This window comes from Lissotriton helveticus, chromosome 11, assembly GCF_964261635.1.
Source record: "Lissotriton helveticus chromosome 11, aLisHel1.1, whole genome shotgun sequence".
Taxonomy (NCBI): domain Eukaryota; kingdom Metazoa; phylum Chordata; class Amphibia; order Caudata; family Salamandridae; genus Lissotriton; species Lissotriton helveticus.
Genome location: NC_136072.1, coordinates 98,372,940 through 98,396,031, shown reverse-complemented (window position 1 = coordinate 98,396,031; position 23,092 = coordinate 98,372,940). Strand labels below are relative to the sequence as shown.

At 41.8% G+C, this 23,092-nt stretch overlaps 1 protein-coding gene across 3 annotated transcripts in view; it reads right to left on the bottom strand.

Annotated features, from left to right (window-relative positions):
• NLGN1 (neuroligin 1) overlaps positions 1 to 23,092 on the bottom strand; it is a 771,234-nt gene that overhangs the window by 128,449 nt on the left and 619,693 nt on the right. The gene's annotated exons all lie outside the window — the stretch shown is intronic.

Sequence of the window (23,092 nt, the reverse complement as noted above, 5' to 3'; positions counted from 1 at the left end):
TATTAGCAAGCGCTGAGTGTCCAGGTGAACTTCTTTGCATGAGAGGTGATTCGGAGTAAATATATATATATATATATATATATATATATACAAACACCCACACACACCCACACACACATATTATGGTCCCTCCCTACTCTCAAAAATGGTAATAAATAGTACAGTACCATATATCATATATATAGTATCATTGCATGCATGCCTTACCTTCTTGCTTTTTGCAGAAATAAATCAAAGGTTTTGCAAGGTCCAGAATGAAAAACCTAAACTGTGCCCACTGGTTGTACAATTGTTTAGGCAGTAATGTATTTGTTTTTCCCTTATTCACATCCTTCTGAGACCTTTTCTTAAGCTACCTGCTTATTAAAAATACTAGATTTTTTCTCATTGAATATAGAACCAGTCGCCTCCAATGACATTTTTTACCGATATTTTATTTCTGGGAAGATGCTGAATTGATAAAGAGGTTTAATTGTCTGTCAGTGTACCTTATGGTGCAGTTGCCTCATTTACTTCAAGCTCGAATCTCATTAACAGACCAATTCTCCCGGCTTCCCTCCGTCTTGAGGTGGGCGCTTAATTAGTACAGTCTCTGCAATTCAAGCAAATACAGCACACTTTCTCTCCCTGTCCTCCTGACAAATCTAATAGACTATTGATTTTCCATCCTCAAAGAGATCAGGCTCCACTTTTACCATTCAATCATGATATTAGCTGTCCATTAACTTGAATTCCCTACCCTGACAGCTTGTCGACACCTCAAGGGCTGCCCACTCAGCCAATCAACACCCCGAGAAAGCCTGCAATAATGTATCCCTGGGAGATTCTGCGCCAAGGCCATTGTTTCTATCTTGGACATTTCTAATCTTTTATTCATTCCTCTCCTTAGCATTCATATACAATCAGATGAAAGCGCCTGCCTTGCTGAATGCATAAGTACATGTTTGTGATGTTCTAGGAAGAAGGATGTCACTGCTGGAATTTGAACTTTAAAAAAAAAAAGTAAATTGTAGATTACCTGACACATATACGTTTCATTCATTTTATCTTTGCGGTTCTTTTCCAAATTGTTTTGCCGATCTGCAATTTGGAACTTGCAAAAATAAATTTAGATCACTTTATTAAGTAAGACTTGTTGCAGTAAGTTAAGGTAAATAATGTTAAAATATGTGCTTTTTAAATTGACTTTATAAACCACTACAGTATTATGCTGACACACTTCTACTTTAATGAGGGTTGTAACTCCATGAGCATTCACCATCATTTGAACAGGTCAGTACATTTATAATTAACCCTTCATTTTGCTTTGGACACTGCGACACACATTTATTCAGATCTTGGATAAGGACGAGACCTGGTGCAGATGTATCAAGGTCATTTTTAGTCGCAAACACTGCGATTCGCAAAAAAGCAGTGTTTGCGACTAAAAATTCGCAATTTGGAATATATTAAGCAAAATGCATAGCAAAATTAAGGAATTGCAAAATTTGCGATTCCTTAATTTTGCGTAAGCATTTAAGGAATCGCAAATTGCGATTCCTTAAATGCTATGCATCAAGCATTTCAATTTAGCGATTTGCCCTTAAGAAATCACAAATTACCAACAACTTTTAGTTGGTGTTAATTTGCGAATTCTTTTACAAATGCACTTTTTGGCATTTGTAAAGGTGACATGTGGCGATCATACATGCCCTTAGGGTATTTATGTGCGCCATATGTGCACACATGTAAATGTGAGGGGTGCAGCAGGGTGTCCTCAAGACACCCTTGCACCCTTGAAATTATTCTCAATTTGCGATTAGCAAATTGCGAATCGCAAATTGCGAATAACTTCCCATTCCTTCCTATGGGCCTGCTGGCCCATAGAAATGAATGGGAAATTATTCCTTAATTGCGATTAGCAATTTGCTAATCGCAATTAAGGAATTATAAGAAATCGCTCGAAAAATTGCGATTTTCTACATACATCCCAAATTGCAATTCTCAAATAGCTATTTCTAAAAAATCGCTATTTGGGAATCGCAAATGATGGTGATGATACATCTGCCCCCTGGTTCTATGTGGCAGTGGAGTGATTTGGAGTGTACATTTTGTATGATCCTCAATGTCAGTTCGAACATGAGGTTCTGTACATAGAGCACTTGTGTCGAGGGTGTCCAACTGAGGCTGGACTAAATAAATCATCCTATAATTGGGAAGGGAATGGGATGATGCTATTTAGGTGATTGGAACACATCATGGCCTTCTAGTGGCTGGCCAAAGTCTGGAAATGTCCTTAGAATTAATGATGCACACAAACCCCTTTAAACCATTACTGAAACTCTATAGATACAAATGTAGTTTATTCCTTTTCTTGCTATTTAGAAAGAGTCCAGTGTATCTAAGTTCGATGGTGAGCAATTTGACCAATCAACTACATTTCATCCTTGTTTGTGAACTCAGTTTGCTAATTATTGGATTAACCTTCAAAATATTAAAGAAAATCAGGCAGAAGGAATAGCAAGATGATCTAATGGCATTTTTAGTGCAAGAGATAATAGAAGATGCTCTCTTTAACTGGGCAATTAGAGCTCTCCCACAGTATGATCTATGAATGTATGTTTTATTTATACATATGTTTAAAAGTTTATGGTCTCACACTTTTGATAGAATCCTCTGGAACGGAACATTCTACAGTCTCTTTGTTGTTTTGAAGCTTCCACTTAAATATGCACTGATTAGCTCCTTGGGTGACATATCAATTTTTGGTTTAATTTATCAGTTTTCCACAACATGTATTTATTAGGTCTCTATTAGATACCTACCGAGTTGATCGAAGTCATCTTTGTACAAAACATCCAGAGAAATTCTTACATATTTCATGTCTTTGTACCAAAGCACTTGACATCCACCAGCTGCGTGTATAATTTCCTTTTTTACATAACAGAATTTGCAGAGTTACAACAGCTTAGAAAATGACTGATTGTAGAGTGCATGGAAGTAGTCCTATCTTGTCATAATGTAATTCACTTTTAATCAACATTTATTGGGAATTTCCCTTAATAATTTTTGAATTTTATAGGAATTCCTTTTGCGCAGACCAGGCCCTAATGGCTGTGTGAACACAACATACCAACTGCTTACAACACAACAAAATAACATTGCAATAATGCACCACAACACACGCAACACGAAAAACAACAGTAGACATACCCACTACAACAATATACCACCAATTAAATATACGTAAACAGTCATGATCACGTTACCACCTCCAAAGCCTGCACTCATATCAGAGTGGTAAAAGAAACTTTGATGAAGCATTGCCTTAATGACCCACCAAAGATATAAAATAGTCTTTGGCCGGAATACACAGTTTGTCTTAGGCCTGCCACTGCATCTTGTTTTTCAGTTTTAAACCGCCATTTAACCTGGCAAAATAAACCTTTTTCCAGGTGTAAACTTTCCTTTTTAATACATTTAAGTCAACCTAAGCTATGCCCTAAAGGCCCATAGAGGGATGTGCATTGTATTTAAAAAGCAGGACACGTGGGTTTACGTTTAACATATTCTGGTAGTGAAAAACTATGTTTTTCACTTCTGTAAGGCATACCTCTCCCATTGGATTACATTGGTTTACCTAATTAGATTTGGTAAGTGCTAACATTTGATTAGTAGCAGGCATATCTTGTTTAGACTCAAATGAATTGGAATTTAAAATCCTTTTCAATGGTAACGTCACATTTTAAGACACAATTCTGAAAATGCCACTTTTAGAAAAAGTTAGCATTTTCCTGCCCTAATAATTTATGTGTCTCTACCAGTGTCCTGGGTCACATGATTGTGAATTGCTCTGCTGTTTTGGTGTGTATTCCTGCCTGACAGTAAGATAAAGCAGACTGGGTGAGGGCAGTATGGGCCATCCTGCCTTGGTCTCTGGGGGCTGAGCTGTTCCCTGCCTCGCTTACACTTCAAAGGGTGTGCCTCCAGCATGCTCAATGGAACTTGACACACACCTTTTGTAACCTTAGACTTCATGGAGCCTGGAAGTGGAATTAAAGAGTTTTCCAGAAACCAGATGTGGGGGTAGCCCAAGATGTACCTCCATATCAAACGCTGGTGCCAACTATTAATACTGGTCCCCCCAGAACATCTCTTCAATTCAATCCTGAACCTGTGGATATTAAAGAAGAAGGACTGACTTGCTCTACAGGGGACTGCCCTACTACTTGCAGAGGGCTGCCCTGCTGCATGAGGACTGCTTTGACCCACAGGATGCTGCTCTGCTGCTTACGAACTGTCCTGATCTCCGAGAGGGATGACTACTGGACCTGCCACTACCTACATCCCAGGGTACCTGAGTGACACAAGGGTTAGTTGGCTGACCTGTCCAAACAACAGGTACACAACAAGCTCCAGAGGACTGATGTGCTGCTTGAAGCCTGCCTTATTCCCCAGAGGACTGGCCTACTGCTTGAGGCCAGTCCTGGTCCCCAAAGGAATGTCCTGCTACTTGAGGCCTGCATTGACCCCCAGAGGGCTAGCCTGCTGATTGAGGACTACCCTGTTCTCTGAGAAGGAAGGCTGGACCTGTTCCATTCATCCCAGGCTGCCAGAGTGACACAAGGGTTAATTTTCTGACCTACTGTCTGAACTTCAGGTACACAACAAGCTCCAGAGGACTGCTGTTCTGCTTGAGGCCTACCTTGTTCCCCAGAAGAATACCCTGCTGTTTCTGGCCTGTCTTGTTCTTCAGAGGACTACCCTGCTGCTAGAGGCCTGCCTTGTTCCCCAGAGGCCTGCCCTGCGGCCTGTCCTGTTCCACATAGGAATGTCCTGGTGCTTGAGGCCTGCATTGACTCCCAAAGGGCTGGCCTGCTGACGGAGGACTGCCCTGCTCTCTGAGAAGCAGCACTGGACTGCTCTCCCCATACCAGGATAACTGAGTGATTCCAAGGGTCAGTTGACTGGCCTCCTGTCTGAGCTACTGGGACACAACAAGCTCCAGAGGCCTCCATCCAACTGCCCAGCTGACCTGCTGCATTGGACATGCCCGCATCAGTAACTGGACCTGCCTCTGCTGGAGTGAGTTCCTGATACTCTAGGGGTTCCTCCCCAGGTCCTGGACCCTTGGCTGGCATTAGTTGAACTCCTCCAGTGAAGAAAGGAAAAATCCTTAAGTTTTGACCCAGTTGCACCAAGACTCAGTCACCTATAAACAGCCGCCGCTGCTGCAGGTAAGAGTGGTTGGACGGTGGGGCCATCTGGGGGGGGTGATTTTGAGGGACGACCGCCAGGTAGAATTAAATAAATAATTAGTTTTCCCTCATGATCGTCTCTCGAAATCCACCCCAGCCAGCCCGACCGCTCTTACCTGCAGCGGCCGCAGCGGCCGCAGCTGCCTATAAATCTGACTTGTTGCACTGCAGCAACCACCAGCGAAGACTGGCAACACAAGATTTGCACCACCGCTATTGCAAATACAGCTCACAGTGACCGTCAAAGCTAAGCTCCCTCAAAGTCCATCATAGACACCAGGCCTGCAGTTCACACTACAGCGCCAACCATACATGACGCTCTCCTTGCACCTCGTGGCCTCTTCCATTGCAGACAGAACGTTTCGTGCGAGACTTTGAGGAGGTAACTTATTCAGTGGTACTACTCTGGTCCCAGTATCTGGCCATGCTGCTTTGCTGTCAGCCTTAACTTCTAACCTTCCCCTGCTATAGCATAACTTGAACCGTGAATGGCACTTTGTACTTTTAGGTGCTATATCTACCTAAAATGTTGAAATAGCTTATCTTATGTCCGACTTATTGGATTTATGTAATTCTTGTAACATTTTATTTATTTCCATTTGAACGATATTTCTAATTTGGTTTGGGATCTTTCTTGTGTTGTGTTTTCACTTTATTACATTTGTGTGCTGCATAATTATTTTACACAGCGCCTCTAAGTTGTACCTGACTGCTCAGTGACAAGCAAACAAAGGGTTAAGCACAGGTTAATTTAGTGACTCTTTCTGCTTCACTCTGACAAGGATTTCAGTTGTTGCCTGATAGGGGCTTCCCCCACCTTCAACCAATAACCTGATTTCTTACATCTAGAATTGTGAAGTTCCCACCAAATTGTGCAAATGCTATTTGATAGCTTGACTGAACAGTCTATGGCCCTCATTACGAGCTGGTCCGAATAGGTGGGTTATTTGCCAGTCGTGGTGAATATCCTTACCTCAGGACTAGATATTTACCAAGCCTGGTAAATTCCTCCTATTACAAGTTTTGAGAGAAAAATTGTGCGTAATATGAAGAATCTGTCTAACCACAGCAAATTCCACCAGTTTTGCCTTTTTACTGGCCCATGGCCCGTAGATAAATTTCACCAAGTTTGACCTCCCAGAATTAACGAGAGGGGGGGACTATGAGGATATCTTAATTATCACTCAACCCGTAATCCCAGGGATTGAAATTTAGCCCTTAACTTGTAATAAGGGCCTTTGTGTTTAATATGAACCACATTTGCCCACATTTGAACAATGTGTCTTAGATATCTTACTTCAGTTATTGAAATGTTGAAAGGTCTTACCAGTAAACCATTTGAGTACAAAAAAGTCAATGATGCCATTTATGTACTTCTGTTGAGTCAGAACTAAAATTCTCATCAGTAGGTCCCATGTCTCCCTGAAGACTCAAGGCGGTGGTACATCCAACTCATTTTATGATAGCCAAATGTCATAAACACTGCTACTTATTTAATTAATCATATCATTGTAAGCACTGTGTCACGTAGTATGGCAGTGTTAACCCTTGGGTTGGGGCTACAGATCAAAGGATTTTAATATAGCACTTTTAAAATCATCAAATATTTTCTTTTGCAACTCCTGCTGAATCATACAATGTATTTTGACCCTGCTGTTACCAAGAAAAATCAGCAAGCACCCTCAGACCTACTATTAAGGAACAGCATTTTAAGGACACAGACTGAAGTACAGGTTATTTTCTTCAAAAAAAATCCATGTGAACAGTACTGAATTAAATGCTCAGGATTTTCTAGCTCTATGCAATGACATATAATCATACATATAATAAATGTAGAAAAAACATAGTAGCTGCCGCAGGGAGACTTCTTTTCATTTACCTCTTGTAACAGAAGTCACTGCTTGCATCCATAATACGTTCCCAGGCTGTATAATCTTACCACTCAAACTGTCGTGGGTTTGAAAGTTATTGATTTTTTTTCTAAAAAGGAGACGGTATTCCATTCGTATTGCCTGACCAAGATTTATTTCAAATCTGCCATAGAAGTTCACCTCAATTTCATTGGATGATTTAACCAACGTTTATTGCTCAGTGATACGTTTTCCCAGTAAAGCCTGTGGTGTAACTTTTTATTTTTCAGAGTAAAGACACAGCCCTTGCCTGCTAGATATTGAGATTTTCTGTAGCTATCTGACAAATCTGTTAAATTAGCTTTCCACGCATTATGTGCAATAAAGAGAACAAAGAATGCAAGCAAAGCTTCCATGAAGTCCATATTTCCATAAAGTACTTTCAACAAAAGTTACAGATGCTCAAAAAAACAACCAGCAAAATACGCTGTTGTACAGCAAGACATTTAACTGGTGGTAGCTACTTTGTACCTTCACAATCACTTTAATTCTTTATATTTTATAATGTAACTTAATAAGAGGGAACGCACACTCTTACTAAATGACACTAAGTATTTCGTGTGTCAAGCTGTAAAATAGTGTTGATTGTGTTTTGCTACCATTGTTAACATTGAACAACCCGCATGCAGGTTTTTCATTGGAAGGTATTCAAATACTTAATTCATGCATACGACAACCGTGCAATGTTTGTGCTTTCCATCTAGTTTTTTGGTGTGACTTTTCAGTCAATACATTTATTGAGTTGTATTTGAAACAGACTAACAGATTTGACTAGCAAACAATGTTTATAAAATGTTAATTTGTAGGTAGGTATGCTGTCACTGAACACATAAATGTGGCAAATTCACCCTGCTGCTTGGGCACCGCAGATCTGTCACCTTTTGCTAGACCATATTTTTATATTATCAGGCCTCCGTGCGCTGTGGCACTGCAAACGATTGCCACCGGGTGTGTGCTCAAGCCCTAAAACTGGTAATAGTAAAACTGAATTCCCCCAATTGGTCTATTTAATCTTCCTATCATTCCATTCTAAGTGGGACAGAAAATACACAATGGCATGGTAGTTACATCATATGTGGCCTGCAGTGTGTATTTACACCACCCACAAATACGACAAAAATATATAGCTGCGGGGTAAAGTCAGGTCTTGGCCCAAGATGGGTGCTTTTCTCCTGAAACCACCTGGTGAGAAAGCAATGCCTACGCTGCTGCCACCTTGTCCACAGAGTGGTTGCAGAATACAATGAGGTCCGTGCTTTCGCATCTCCGGGGCTAACGCAAGCCTTGCAAACCCGGAGAAACATACTGCCTGCTGCAACGTCCTCTCCTGTTCCCAGCCAGGACCCGGCATTACAGCATGAGTTGCCCTCTACTGACCGAGGCGCTCGCACCACCTCATATGCCGGAGCCCCCCAGATGTTCCTCCTACATGACCCACTCCAGGGCCAGAGGACACTGCGGGGTCTTTTCACCGGCAACAGTTTCTCTCCCCAGAGATTGGGTTGCTGTCCAGGCCACTGGTGCACATAGCCAAAACCTACTACTCACTATTGGTGGCTCCTGCTTGACCCCTGAATGCGTGAACACCGGCCGCTTCTGCTCTAAAGAGGATCCTGGCTCTGGAGTTGAGCGCAGCTGTGATCGGGGAGTCCCTCTTTCTTCTAACCCCTCTGGGAAGCCTCTATTATGCCTGTCTTTGCCTTTCCTGGCCTGCTAGCCATCCCTCCCTGATCACTGTGGAAACTGATACACATTCCAGACAACTCCTCTTCACTGATGTGATGGGCTGCTGCAAACAAAGCCCCACTGCTGGGCCACCAGCGGCCCCCACCATACCAGACACACCCCTCGATAATATCCTCATGGAAATTGCCTCTATTGGTACCCACCTCTCCACCACGGACATGAAAATCACAGATTTTACCCAGGAACTATGGTGTATCAAAACTGACTTTGGGCTTTTCCATGCCAGAGTGGACTCATGGGATCAATGCCTCACTACTGTGGAGGGGAAGATAATGAGACCGTCCATCAGGATGTTAGGCACATCAAACAAAAACTCATTGACCTGTAGAACCGGTCTCGCAAGACAATATGTTTTTATGAAATTCCTGAGAAACTTGAAGTACCAGCTAGGAGTGCTTGCGTGATCTCATTCTGAAACTGAGTGAATTGTCCTTTTCCCGTCTCTTGAGATCCAATGAGTGCACAGGATATGGGCCAGCTGACCACCTACACCCGGCACCACCTGGCCCTACCCCATCATTGACTGCCGTCTACAGTATTCCCATACTCAAAAGATCCTTTTCGTATGGATGGATACCGGATCCATATTGCAGCTGACTTTTCCTCAGATACCCATGCCAAGTAGTGGGCCTTCTTTGCACTTAGCTCCCAACAGAAAAAGGTAGACATCAAGTAGGGCCTGTTGGAGCCTGCTGTCATGTGGATCACCAGGGATGGATGCTCAAAACCTTTTCATGATCCACAGGACTTGGCCTATTTTCTGGACTCCCCGTGTGAGTCCAGCATGGATACCTCACTCTCCCTACCCTTGCCTGTGGATTCCTCTGCTGCTCCTCCACATGATATGCATTGTCAAGGACACCAGCAGGACCAGCCTTTATAGAAGTTCAAAGAATGAGAGAAATTGGTAAAACAGTTGGGGAACTGGGGACAGAGCCAAATCTTGGTCCCCTTTGAAGCTGACTTCCTCTTTAAGCAACTACACCCATGAACTGCATCTGAGACTCATCCTCAACAACGGAACTTTTGAACTTCAATAGAGATGATTTGCATTTAAAGGGAATGTCTATGCTGTGATCCTTCGTATTTATGTTAACCATCTGTGATAGCACTTCCTAGTTCCCCTCACCTCCCCACCCACCATATATACCCCTCACCCTGTGCAGATCTCTCCCCATGCCCGGCACAACAGAGCTTTCCTCCGAGCTCACCCCACCCCCTCATGACCTAAAGCCTGCCCTCTTTGTTCTTATCCACTTGAGAAATCTTAATGCTGTTGTGTTGAGCAAGATGCCCTTTGAGATCTCTTCAGTTTTCCATGTTTCTTATGTATGCTTTTGCCCTACATGTTTGAAATGGTTTGTACTGCTTATCTTTGTGTTACATCATGTAGCTACAAACTGTGATATAGGAGACAGTCTGGGCAGCCTTCTCTATTCCCATCCCGGCACTACCCTCGATCATTTGCCCCCCATCTGGCTGTATGACACCCACCATTTTGCTAGCGAGCACTTCCCTCCCTGACTTTTCCCCATACCCTAGCCCCTCTGGCACTCAATATCTCCTTCTTCCAAAATCACATTGATGTCTCATCCCCTTCTCACTGACGCCCTAATAGACTTTACTACTCACATATATTTTCCTCCCCGCCCGCTTTGCTGGGATTCAGCACCTCATATCCACCTATGAAGGCAGTTCCGTGGGACCCCATTACACTCCTCTCCCCCAGACCCTGTGCCAGTTCATCATGGAGATCACCAGGACCACGGGTGCTGCTGTGACCCATAATCTGTACCTACTATGTTCTTCCTGTCTGGCCACGCTCCTCCATGCCAATTGAATTGTATTGTAATGTACTGTGCCAATTGTACTCTGAATTGTATACTGCCAATTGTATCTTGTCTGTTGCATTTTACCAATTGTATTTCAACACTTACATCTGGCCGCACCTCCACCTTCTAATGTTCTGGCTTATACCACCATCTGTATTTGTATTCTTGTACAATTCCCTCTCCCTTGCCATACTCGCTTCCCTCCGCCATCCATTCAGCCAAGGCAGATGCACATTTCATTGTTACATAATATAGTTATCATCACCCGCCAGCACTCGACCATCTCTCCGGATGGCCGTGTAATAATCTGAAAGCCTAGACCAACCAAAGACAGTTAAGTGAGTGGTATACACATTCCCTCTGTAACTGCATTGAGTGCCTCTCACATGATAACCACACACTCCCTCCCCAACTGGTCTTCGACCCCCATAAAAAGGCCACCCCTAACTCACTATCCACTAACTGCCACCCCTCCCTCTCCTTCGACTCCTTTACCCCTATCTCTTCCCCCTCCTGATTGTTTCGCCTTTCATCTACCTCTCCTCTCCATTTTCCACTCGTCTCTATGCCAGATGGTGGTGAGTCGGCAATTGATCACCCCGACTACATCAACGACGCTCACAAGCATACTGCACCCCACCATCTTTCTGTTCCAACAATGAAGTCACCTCCCCTCAGTATTGTTTCGTTCAATGTGAACAGACTGATGAACAACGTGAAGCATAAAAAGTACTGTCCTACCTATCCTTGCAAAAGGCAGACATTGCCTTCCTACAAGAAACCCACCTCCCCCCCAAAGAGACCGATAAACTTAGGAAGGACTGGGTGGAGAAGATCATTTTTTGCTGGAACTCGCCTGATGCTTCTCCATGTCATCTTCCGATACAACCCCACCCCAGATCACGATGGAATGTGGCATGGCCATCCTTATACATAAGGTTTTGTATGCTGCTTCAGACTTGAACAGATGATGGAGGCCACTATGCCATAGAAACACTGAAACTGGCTCTAGGATTATGTGGATCAGCTCAGTCTATTCCACCACAGGCCCTAAGTTCCCATTCCTGTCCCACCTCAATTGGCTGTTAACTGTGCTTTCCGCCCTCATAAATTGTTTGGAGTGGACTAGAATTTGCCTCCAGATCGCATTCCAGACTGACGGGCACCACAGATAAACTAATGAAGCGGACAGAGCCCTCATATGCGAACCTTGAAATGATCATGGTCTTTGTGACATTTGGCACCTCTTGCACCCGATGAACAAGGAATATTCCGTGTAAATTAAATGTAAATCTGTATTTGTAAAGCACAAACTAATCACCGTTACGGGTCTCAAGGCGCTGGGGGCCATTGTGGAAATTAAGTGAGCTATTGCTCAGAGTCACATGGCGCTGAGCTGCCACCAGAGCCGGGGATCAAACCGTGAACCATGTGCTGTGAAGTCAGCTGCCCTAGCCGCTGCACCACACCTCTCCAACTCTCCTTCCTTTCTGCAGTCCATGGTATGCAATCTCGGATAGACTACTTACTTGTCTCCCACCTTGCCTCGCCCACCATCCAAGACTGTACCATAATGGGGAGCTTATAATCTGACCACTCCCCGGTTTGACTGACTATTGACTGTAACATACAGTTTCCAATACATATACCCTGTCATTTTAATGTAGGACACTATAGATCCCCTCAAGAGAAACAATGTCTATGATCCCACAAGACTTCACATCTTCCTGAATACCGGGGGACTGTCTCCCCCACAGGCCCTTTGGGGTGTAGCCATGGAAACACTGCGTGGACAACTGATGAGGGTTGCGGCAATGGCTAACAAACTATGAGCTCAACACCAACTTCTTTTGGAATGTGACATTACAACCCACACCAGGGCATACACTCTAATGCCTTCAGTACAGAACAGATGTGCCCTAGAAAGGGCCAAGATGGAGCTCATTTCGCTCTATAAATCCAAAGCAGGATATGACGTTTACAGGCTTAAGGCCTGTCACTATAAACAAGGGGAGTAGGCAGGGCCACTACTGGTGGCACAACTACTTCAAAGGGAAGCCCGACTGCTATTCCAGCCATCAAGAACACTGCTGGTCATACAATTTGTAACCTGGAGTGCATAACAGACACTTTCGGGGGATTTTATATCAACTTATATAGTTCTAGACTTCATGACCATGCAAACTGGACGGAAACTTTCTTAGTCAATCTAAATCTTCACTGCCTCAATGACGAAAGCAGCAGCCTCCTCAACTGGGAGATCCCTAAGGAGGAAGTGACACAAACCATTTCCAATTTACATTATAATAAAGCCTCTGGTGATGATGGTTTCCCGGGGAAATTCTACAGATGGCTCAAAGATGATGCGCTGGGCTTGCTTCATAAGATCTTCTGGGAGGTGGAGCTGACCAACTCTCTCCCCCTCAGGGCCAATATGGAAATGATCACAGTTCTACCTAAGCTGGGCAAGGACCGATGCTGTGTAGGAGTTACCACCGAATCTCTTGTTTGAACACTGACATGAAATGTTTTGAGAGTATTCTGGTGACATGACTGAAGCATGTTATTCTGAGCTCAGTCCATGATACCCCAGTGGGTTTCATCACAGGTAGGTCTTTGTGCAATCATTTACATACTATGGCCCACCTTCCCAGGCTCTCCAGAGGCTTGATGCAGAGATGGCATTTCATTGAATAGAATGGGTATACTTATTCAAAGTGTTACACCGTCTGGGCACGGCGGACACTTTCTTCACGAAAGTACATTGGCAATATACTAACCTGATGGCTCAGGTCAACTGTAGGGACTGCCTATCAGACACCTTCCCCCTTCACAGGGAGGAACAGGCAGGGTTGCCCATTTTCTCCGCTACTGTTCCTGTTGGCCATGGGTCCTCTGGCAGCTGCCATCCTTTATTCCCTCCAGATAATGGGTATCTCGACCATTGCAGGTACTACCAAGATCATTTTATATGCAGATGTAAATGTAAATGTATGTGTCTTGTAAAGCGCACTGCTGCCCTGAGGCGTCGTGGCGCTGTAGACCGCTGGGGAACCCGTCCTGGCTAACCCCGTGAGATGGTCCCTACTGGGGGATGTATGACATTATGACGCATACTTTTACAACGCCTACCTTTACAACGCAATTTTTACAACGCAGGATCCTTTACAACAAATGTCTTTACAACGCATGATATTACATCGCAGATGCCTTTACAACGCATGCCATTACAACGAAAGTATAGGTAAGTATATAATATTATTAATAAATGTAATTAATTAGAATTAATTTAATTTAATTTAATTTAATTTTAATTTTACTTTAATTTTCTTATTTTTAAATATGTATATATATTTTTAAAATAATGTAGGTGTTTTAAAATAATATTCTAACTCCATAGGGGAGTAATACTAGGGTAAGTGCTGGATAGTGTAGGGGTAAAAATTACTATTCTTACTCCAGGGGGGTGTAATAGTAGGGTAAGTGCTGGATAGTTTAGCGGTAAAAATTACTATTCTAACTCCAGGGGGGTGTAATAGTAGGGTAAGTGCTGGATAGTGTAGGGGTAAAAATTACTATTCTAACTCCAGGGGATTGTAATAGTAGGGTAAGTGCTGGATAGTGTAGGGGTAAACATTACTATTCTAACTCCAGGGGGGTGAAATAGTAGGGTAAGTGCTGGATAGTGTAGGGGTAAAAATTACTATTCTAACTCCAGGGGGGTGTAATAGTAGGGTAAGTGCTGGATAGTGTAGGGGTAAAAATTACTATTCTAATTCCAGGGGGGTGAAATAGTAGGGTAGTGCTGGATAGTGTAGGGGTAACATTTTTAATTAATAATAAAATTACTTAAATACATTCTTTAAATAAATGATATATTTTTTAAATGTATTAAATATTGAATATTTAATCAATTATAACAAAAATAAAAAACATTTTTTATTATAATTATATAATTACCTATACTTACGTTGTAATGGCATGCGTTGTAAAGGCATCTGCGATGTAATATCATGCGTTGTAAAGGTAGTTCGTGGTAAAAGTTGCGTTGAAACGGTTGTTCCCCCTACTGGGTATCTCCAAGGTGAAACCAGGCATCCCCGGCGAATGTGGGGGGCCGTTGTAGAGATGAGGCAAGCTAATGTCAGAGTTGCCGAGTGTGATCCCTGGTTAGAGTAGGCACCGAGGCGAGAATTATCGAGTCCGCTGACCCTGGTCCACGACCCTGCCGCGTCAGGAATTGAACCCTGGTCCCGGGCCGTTCTCTGCTTCCGGGTCTGCCGCCTCTAACCAGTGAGCCACACCACTCCAGACAATATTCTATTTACCCTCTCAGACATCAACAGATCTCTACCAGCCCTAATGTCCCTCATCGCCTTCTTCTCCGCGCTATTAGGCTGTAGGATCAATTGGGACAAGAGTGAAGTGTCGCCCATGTTGTGCATCACAGTGAAGGTGGCTATAGCCGTATTCTCATTTCAATAGAAGCAATGGCGACTTGAATACCTTGGTATCCTTATCAATAGAGGCTTGAAAGACATGGAATTGGATAATCTAGAACCCCTTGTAGCCAAAATTAAGGCAGATTACCAGAAATGGACACATCTCAACTTTTCGCTTTGGGACAAACTACAAGTGAGTGAGATGGTCTAGCCCCCATCCTTACATATGTTCTGGGTATGCTGCCCCTTCTGGTCCATACCCCCACCCCCCGTGCAACAGACAAAGATATCAAATAATCACTAATTGCAGTGAATGTTTGTGTTTACATTACGTCTGTGATCCATGCATATTGAACTATGTGCTTCTGTTGGTACTTGCCCACACTGTATTTCTCTTGACCGAAAAGGTCTGCGCTCCACACAAATTGAACGTAGTGTTGTCACTGTTACTTCCCCTGATTTCAATTTACTCAAAACATCAGTCAGTCCCATGTACGCCTTACTGTAAATATCCCCGGTTACGTTATGCCTGTGATTCATGCACATTTCACCAATATCTTCATCCAAATCCTGCTCACAAGTTAATGCTTTGTTATGTCGATTTCGTCATGTCCGCTCACACAGACGAGCAAACCTCTCTAGTCTTCCATTCCCCCACGTGACACTTCCTACCCGGAAGTCTTATCCTAGATCCCTATGCCCGATTGTTCTGGTAAGCTGCACACAAACGTGGCGGTCTCACCCCGATTGAAACGCCAGCATACCGCACGCGACTGTGGCGGTGACACATTCACTGCAGCTCCGAACCTCCGCAATTAAGGTAAGCATCCACAGGTCAACTACTTCCCTTTTGATTGGCTCTTCGCCCCACCACCACTAATTGCAGCATTTTTCGCCCATAGAACGAACCCGCTCAGGAGATTATCTCCATTGCCGATGCTCCGACATGACATGGCCTTTTCCGACACGCATACCTTGGATACCCCTTTTACCAAGGTAACGCCCGCCCCTGACACTGGTTCCCCTCCCTCTCTCTCTTCTCTGGCACGCTCTTACGCGGTTTATTCAATCCCCTTAGGACTTCATAAATATTCCAGATGCTTGATTGCTTCAGCAAACGACGCTACTCCTGAAGATGGGACTAGCATATGTTTTTCCTCCTCGCCACACAGCTCCTGACAAATCTCCCCCACTGCATCTATTGATAGCCCTCGTTAATGCTTTCTTTCCCACTCCGGCTTCTCACCCAGGTGGTCACCTGACTCCTCCCCCAACATCATTCTTCCCCTCACTACCTCCCCTTGCAGATCCACACGTCAAGTCTGAGATGCTGCATGTCGTCTTTCAATTCATTTGATAAATCTCTGTACCTTCTTAACCTATCCCTGAGGCTCCAAAGCCGTCATTATCGCTTGCTCCCAGTCCCCCCTAACTCCCGACCCCTCTCCTTTTTCCTTATACAGCACTGAGACAATCACACAACCCTGTCCTGATGATGATCCTCAGTAACTGGATCGAAATGTAGTCGACTCTTCAGCACAACTAAAGGCGCAGCCTCGGTGGTTCCACGGAATCATTGTAATTTCTTCTCACATTTGTTAATCTATGGAACCACCTTATTCACTGTATATATTTGCTCACATTAGCACATAGCGCTGTTCTCGTCCGCTGACCACAAATTGTCACTTGCGTCGCCATTATTTGTGTCACCTACACAACCAAGCACCAAGTTCAATTTGGGTTGTTCACGCATTCTTGCTTACAGTGCTGTTATAATTGCATGTTTACTTAGGTTCATTTCTGTTCTTAAATACATGATGCTGAATGCACATTCCTTAAAAAATCAGCCCAGAGTCTCCCGGTCTCTCCTTTCATGTAAATTACTGTACTTGCATGCCTAACCGTCCTCCTTAACTATACCAGTTGAGATATTGTTGTTTACTTTACATACCTGCCCTAATCTCAACACGGTTTACGGGTTACACTCCTGTTGTTAAAGACAAGACTAGTGGGCCTGCGGCAGGGATTATGTCCCTCACATGGGTAGCCCTGCAAACATGTCTCAGGCCTGCCAGAGCAGAGTCTGCAAGTGCAGTTTTAAACTGCCATGTCTACCTGGCAAGTGCATCCACCAAACCTTCCCTATTATTGCATTTAACAAACCCCTAAGGTAGGCCCAAGGTAGCCCAATGGGCAGGGTGCAGTGTATGAGAAAGGTAGGATATTTACTGGTGTGTTTTACATGTCTTGATAGTGAAATACTGCCCATTTCATTTTTCGCTATTGTAAGGAGTATCTCTCACATAGGCTATCATTGGAGCTGCATTGTAACATCTTACAGGTGTAACTTTGAATTGGGAAGAGATAGATATTTGTAGTCTGGATTCCCTGAACTCATCTTTCTGTGAACGTGGTTTTTAAATTTGGTTTAGACTGACAGTTGGGCTGTTTAAACATTCACTCTGGACAGTCACACAAAGGGATCTGAGGCGTGCCCTGCATATCCTGATTTCCCATCACCTGGCTGAGCTATGGGTGGTGATAGGAGTTGTCACTAACACCTGAATAGGGCTGTTCTATTTCTACCCCCTGAGTGTGTCTGGAGCTAGAACAGGGCAAGGCAGGATCTGTGCACTACAAAGACTATCCTTTAAAGTATTGCTACTTCATAGGTAGAAAGGGGTATAAGTATTGGACCTGTTACCCCACATGTTTACAACATTTCCGGACTGAGGAAACTGCCAGGAAGAAGAGGAGTTGCAGAGCTGTTAGGAGGAGTACTTACCCTTTGCTGTGCTGCTTTGCTGGCTTCGCCTGCAGTTGCTACTTTAGTCTGTGAGCAGTGAAAGATCTGGTCTTTGCTTTCTGAAATCCCAATTTTAAAGTTTTCCAAGGGCTTGTGTGTGCTTGCCTCTTGTTGGAAGTCTCAGGCCCATCAAATACTTCATCTGTAGCACCCCTGAACTCCTCTGCTGGGAGTTCTGACCTGTCAAGTGGTGCCATTGCCAGTTCTGGGCCCTTGGAGGTGGTTTTGCTGCGTCAAGAGCTGAAACTCTATGCATCGCCCTTCAGCTCTGTTTTTCCAATCTATAGAGTTCTATGGACTGAATTGCGTAAACCTGTAAAAAGTGATATCTTGAGTTGTGTATGTTGGATTTTTGTCGTTTTTTTGGTAAGATAAAGATTTGTTATTTTTCTAAACTGGTGTGGTGTTCATTTGTAGTGTTTTCACTGTGTTACTGTGTGGTTTATGTTCAAATGCTTTACACATTGCCTCTGTGATAAGCCTGTTCATGCCAAGCTACCAAGGGGATGAGCAAGGGTTATCTTGGGTGTGTAAGTCCCTTACCCTGACTAGAAGGTAGGGTCCCTACTTGGACAGGGTGCATACCACTGCCAACTAGAGACCCCCATTTCTCATAATCTACCAACTTTTTTTTGCACAAATGCCAATAAAATCACTACATAACTTAATTGACTGCTGATGATATGTGTGTCGTAGCTGGAGTTTGCAGGTGTTAATCACTGCAGTGATAATCCAAATTCTGTTAGAGGGCACTAAATGAGCATTTTTTTTAGCTAGGAATGTAATTCTAGTATTTTGCTATAGAGGGTAATAAAATAATAAATACATCTTAAAAGTTTACCTAAAATATGTTCTATACTAATATCCCCAGCAAACAAGAATATTATTTTGTCATTTATCTAGGAGATTGGTGAAGAACATGCACATATTTCTTTGGAGGCAAAGATTCTGTGGCTGCCTGTTTCTACTATTATGCATACGTTTGTATTAATCTTTTAGAACGGGGAACGTAATGTTTACCTTTCAATACAATTATTCCTAATACAACAGCCGAATGTGAGCAACCTGAATGAAAAAGAAGACGATCCACAATTCCCAGTAGGTCCTCATGAGAGTGATTGTACATTTAAGAGTAAGAGAAATACAAAGCCAGCAGCAATATCATGTTTCATTGTGTTCAGCGGCAGCCTGTGTTTGTTAGTTGAACCAATCCTCCTGTGAACAGTGTTTTGTGGTTCACCCATTCAGTGGCATTATTAATGAACACAAACAGATCATAGAGTCAGGAAATTGGCAGTGCCTGTCGGCCAGAACAAGCTGTATGGGTCTGACATGGATATGCCTGGTGCCTTCATCCTCTGACACTTTGTTGTAGTCGGGTTGCTGAGAAAATCATTTAGCTGTCAGTCATCCTCTAGGACTTGCTACTTCTTGTGATACCCATTAATTGAAATTCTTTTTGAATTATAGTCCCACACTGCTTAATTATTTCTCTATGCTGTGAGGAAACCATCATTTGGAAACTGTGAGATTAGTTTTCATCAAAGGGTCATTTTTCTTGTGAAATATAAAATGTACTGTTTGTTGTTAAGTCTTTCATGTGACTGTGTTGATGCCATTATTAGTACTAGATGATGTGCTGCTTTTTCTGATGCAGCTTACAGTCTGCCCTTTCCCATTACCCCACTCCACAACTCATTGAATAAACTATTTAACTGATGCCTCCATCAATCTGTGATGATAGGTAAACGTTACCCCTTGTAACGGATTCGGGCACATTGATGTATGCATTATTCTACAGTTACCATTGCTCTATATAGACACACTTGCAGACATATGAATTGCATATTTGTGTTCAGTGACATTATTTTTATTGTTCAAACAGTTTATAAATGCTTGTGCTCTGTATGTCACCCAGTCTGAACAGAATTCATGTAAGTGAAATAGGTGCCCATTCCAAATTAATTCCCAAAATCTCCAGTAACCAACAGTCATTTGTGCTTAGGATTTTTTAATTTAACTATTTGAGGAGCCAAACCTTTTTTGCTTGAACAAGGTGTATGTTCAACATATTCAAGAGTTTAGTGATGTTCTTATGAAGAAACAATTAATGTCTGCTTTTATATTTCTTGTGCTGGAAGCCATCTTTGTAAGAGTAAAGTCGGATTTAAAATTTTACTTCCTATAAGGACGGATGCTTATCAATAACTTCTCTTTTGTCAAGAGGATGTACTTTCTACTAAATAAGGAACTACTGAGGTGAGATATGGACCATAACTTCTTTCTGCAGAGTGATACCTTAAAAGAAATAACCAAGCAAATAGGAAGATTTATCAGGAAAACATATACATGGGAAGAAAATATATTTATGGCACATATATAAACATCTGGGTCATGCAGATGGGCTGAGTAAGCTTACATCTGACTGTGAATGACTATTGTTTGTTTTTATTTGCTCCATTTTGTTCTATTTTTTTACAAAAATCATACTGTCTTTGTGCAAAAGGCAGCTTTGCTTGCAAAACGCTCCTGCTAAATAAGTTTTAAAATTCTTTGCCCAAGAAAAATATATAGCCACTGGTAATAAGAAGCTCGTGTTTTGAGATCTTGTTTCAAATGTCTATGTAAGTACCTTTGGTATTAAATCCACAATAATAAAATGGTTTAAAGTATATTGAGCAATTGCAAATGTTGAAGTTATCTAGTATATTGGAAGAAATACAAACTATAATTTCAATTTCTGAAAGAATTATGAGTAGAACATTTGGTTAAATAGTTAATTCACATTCTTCCATTCCATCTTGCATCTTTTTGCCACAATTAATTTGCCTTGAAATAAGCATATGTTGGTTGCAAACTCTTGGATATTACTAGAAATCCAAATTGATATACTTTTTCAACTTCAAATGAAGTAACAATTAAGTATCTACTCTTTGCAGTTTCTGAAATAAAAGAAAAATGGCAATGCGTAACAAAGAGGTGGCACTGGTGCAAACTTCTGGCATGGTTCATAACCTATGAAGCACTTATGCTCAAGAAGTACCCCTACTGATTCACTGACTTTTCTTTCATGGTTCCAATTTTACATTTGTTCCTTAAGGTATTTACACTGAAGAGCAGTACAAACAACAAATCAAAAACAATCAATGATAAAAAGAAAACTGTAAAGTGCCAGGTTGCTTGTATCTATAAATTATATTTTGTACATGAAAAAGTAAAAAACCTATCAATGGCTGTACATGCCAGTGACGTTTTCAAAAGGAGTCAAGAAGGGGAGGGTATGGAGGAGTAATGAATATCAGAAAAGAGTGACTTCTTTTATTGAGGGACCTGCAAGAGAGGAGCGTGGATAGGAATTAACATGTATATTTGACAGAGCATGAGGGATGGTTGCTTAGTATGTTCTGCAAATGTTATTGTTGGAAAGAAAAATGGTATATGAACACCATTGTTCACCATTGTAACATCACACTGTTTCACAATAAAAGCCATTTTTAAGAGCATTTCTTTAAAATGTAGAGATAAACAACAATTTGTATTGCCACAACTATTGTCAATAGCTGATAGCCCCTGTTTATGGCTGTAATGTCTGCATCTTCTCCTTGTGTAAGCCATCTTTTCCAAGTCTCAAGCTTGAAATAAAGCTCTGTACTGCTACGTGATGCTAAACTCTTTCACAGATAAAGTGACAAGTAGCCTGTTTTGTGCATAAGGAGGTAAGGAAAAGACAAGAGGAGTAGGAGGTCTGGTCTCTGTAGAGACCACATATTTGCATGTGTCTGAGATGGATGTACAGTCCTTTGGTGTGTTTGGATCTTTGTTACACATGCTCTATCACATTCATGCAATGCATTTCTATCAACCTCGGGCTAGACCTTGTTTACTTTCTCAATCTTCTACTTTTTCCTGCATGCATTAAGGCCTTCAATCTTCCCTCAGTCTACTACTTTGAAGATCTTCCCCCCAGTGGCAGCATTGCTATATGCAGCTGAGTCCATTCTCATTGCCAACATTCCAAAAGTGTAGAAGTGCAGTTAACAAATACAGGCAAAAGACTGTGAAAAAATGGCTTGAAGTTAAACACCCAGAAGACACAAATAATGACCTTCTGGAAAAATCTGGGTCAAAACCTCCAACTTCAGGGCATGAAACGTTTAAGAATGTGAACTCCACCACCTACCTGGGTCTAACGAAGACTAGTAACATGAACTGGAGCGCACCATTGGAAAGGCGATTAAAAAATCAGAGGCATCATTTAATGCTATCCTGAAGCTAATGATCACTGACATTAAATGTTTGCATATAATATCGAAACACATACATTTCGACTTCCTATGCTTAACTAAAAGAAGCAAAAAATACCAAGAACACAATTATCGCTGTCAAAAATATAGATTTTTACCTATCGGTAACAGGAATGTTGTTACCTTTACATATATTATATCAAAAATATTGATTTAAACAATATCAACTACAATATTATCACCACAATAATTGAACAACCACTCATAAATAGAAAAATAAACACTTTTTTACAGAAAATAAACCCAAAATGTGTTACACATATATTTTCATTAAATTAAAATATATTGCATCAACAAAATATTTACCATTCACCACCACAAATGCTATATCCAATTTCTTAACAATACAAACCCCCAAATAAATTACATTTACATAAACATTTAAAAATCACCTTAAATCTTAATCTTAATAAATATATGTACAAATAAATTTAAGTCCAGAAATATCAAACTATATATCACTATATATTATACATCAAATATAAAACCTAAATTAGTGTTTACTATGGAAGCACTCAACTGATATAAAAAAATCTTATTAATCTAAACCAACCAGTACAATAAACCAACTTAAACCAATAAAAGGCGCACTCATTTAAACAACTAAATATTTCAAAAATGACACACTCTGCAAGATGAAGAAACTGCTGGATTCTCTCACCAGACCATTAACTGAAAATGATATACATCTCAATGACTGCCCAACCAAGTAAGTAAAACTTACATTATATTTCAACTAAAAGATAACTGTTTTTAAACTTAAGAATGTATAATAGCAAATAAATATAAGCACACTCTCAGACTTCTTTCTCTTT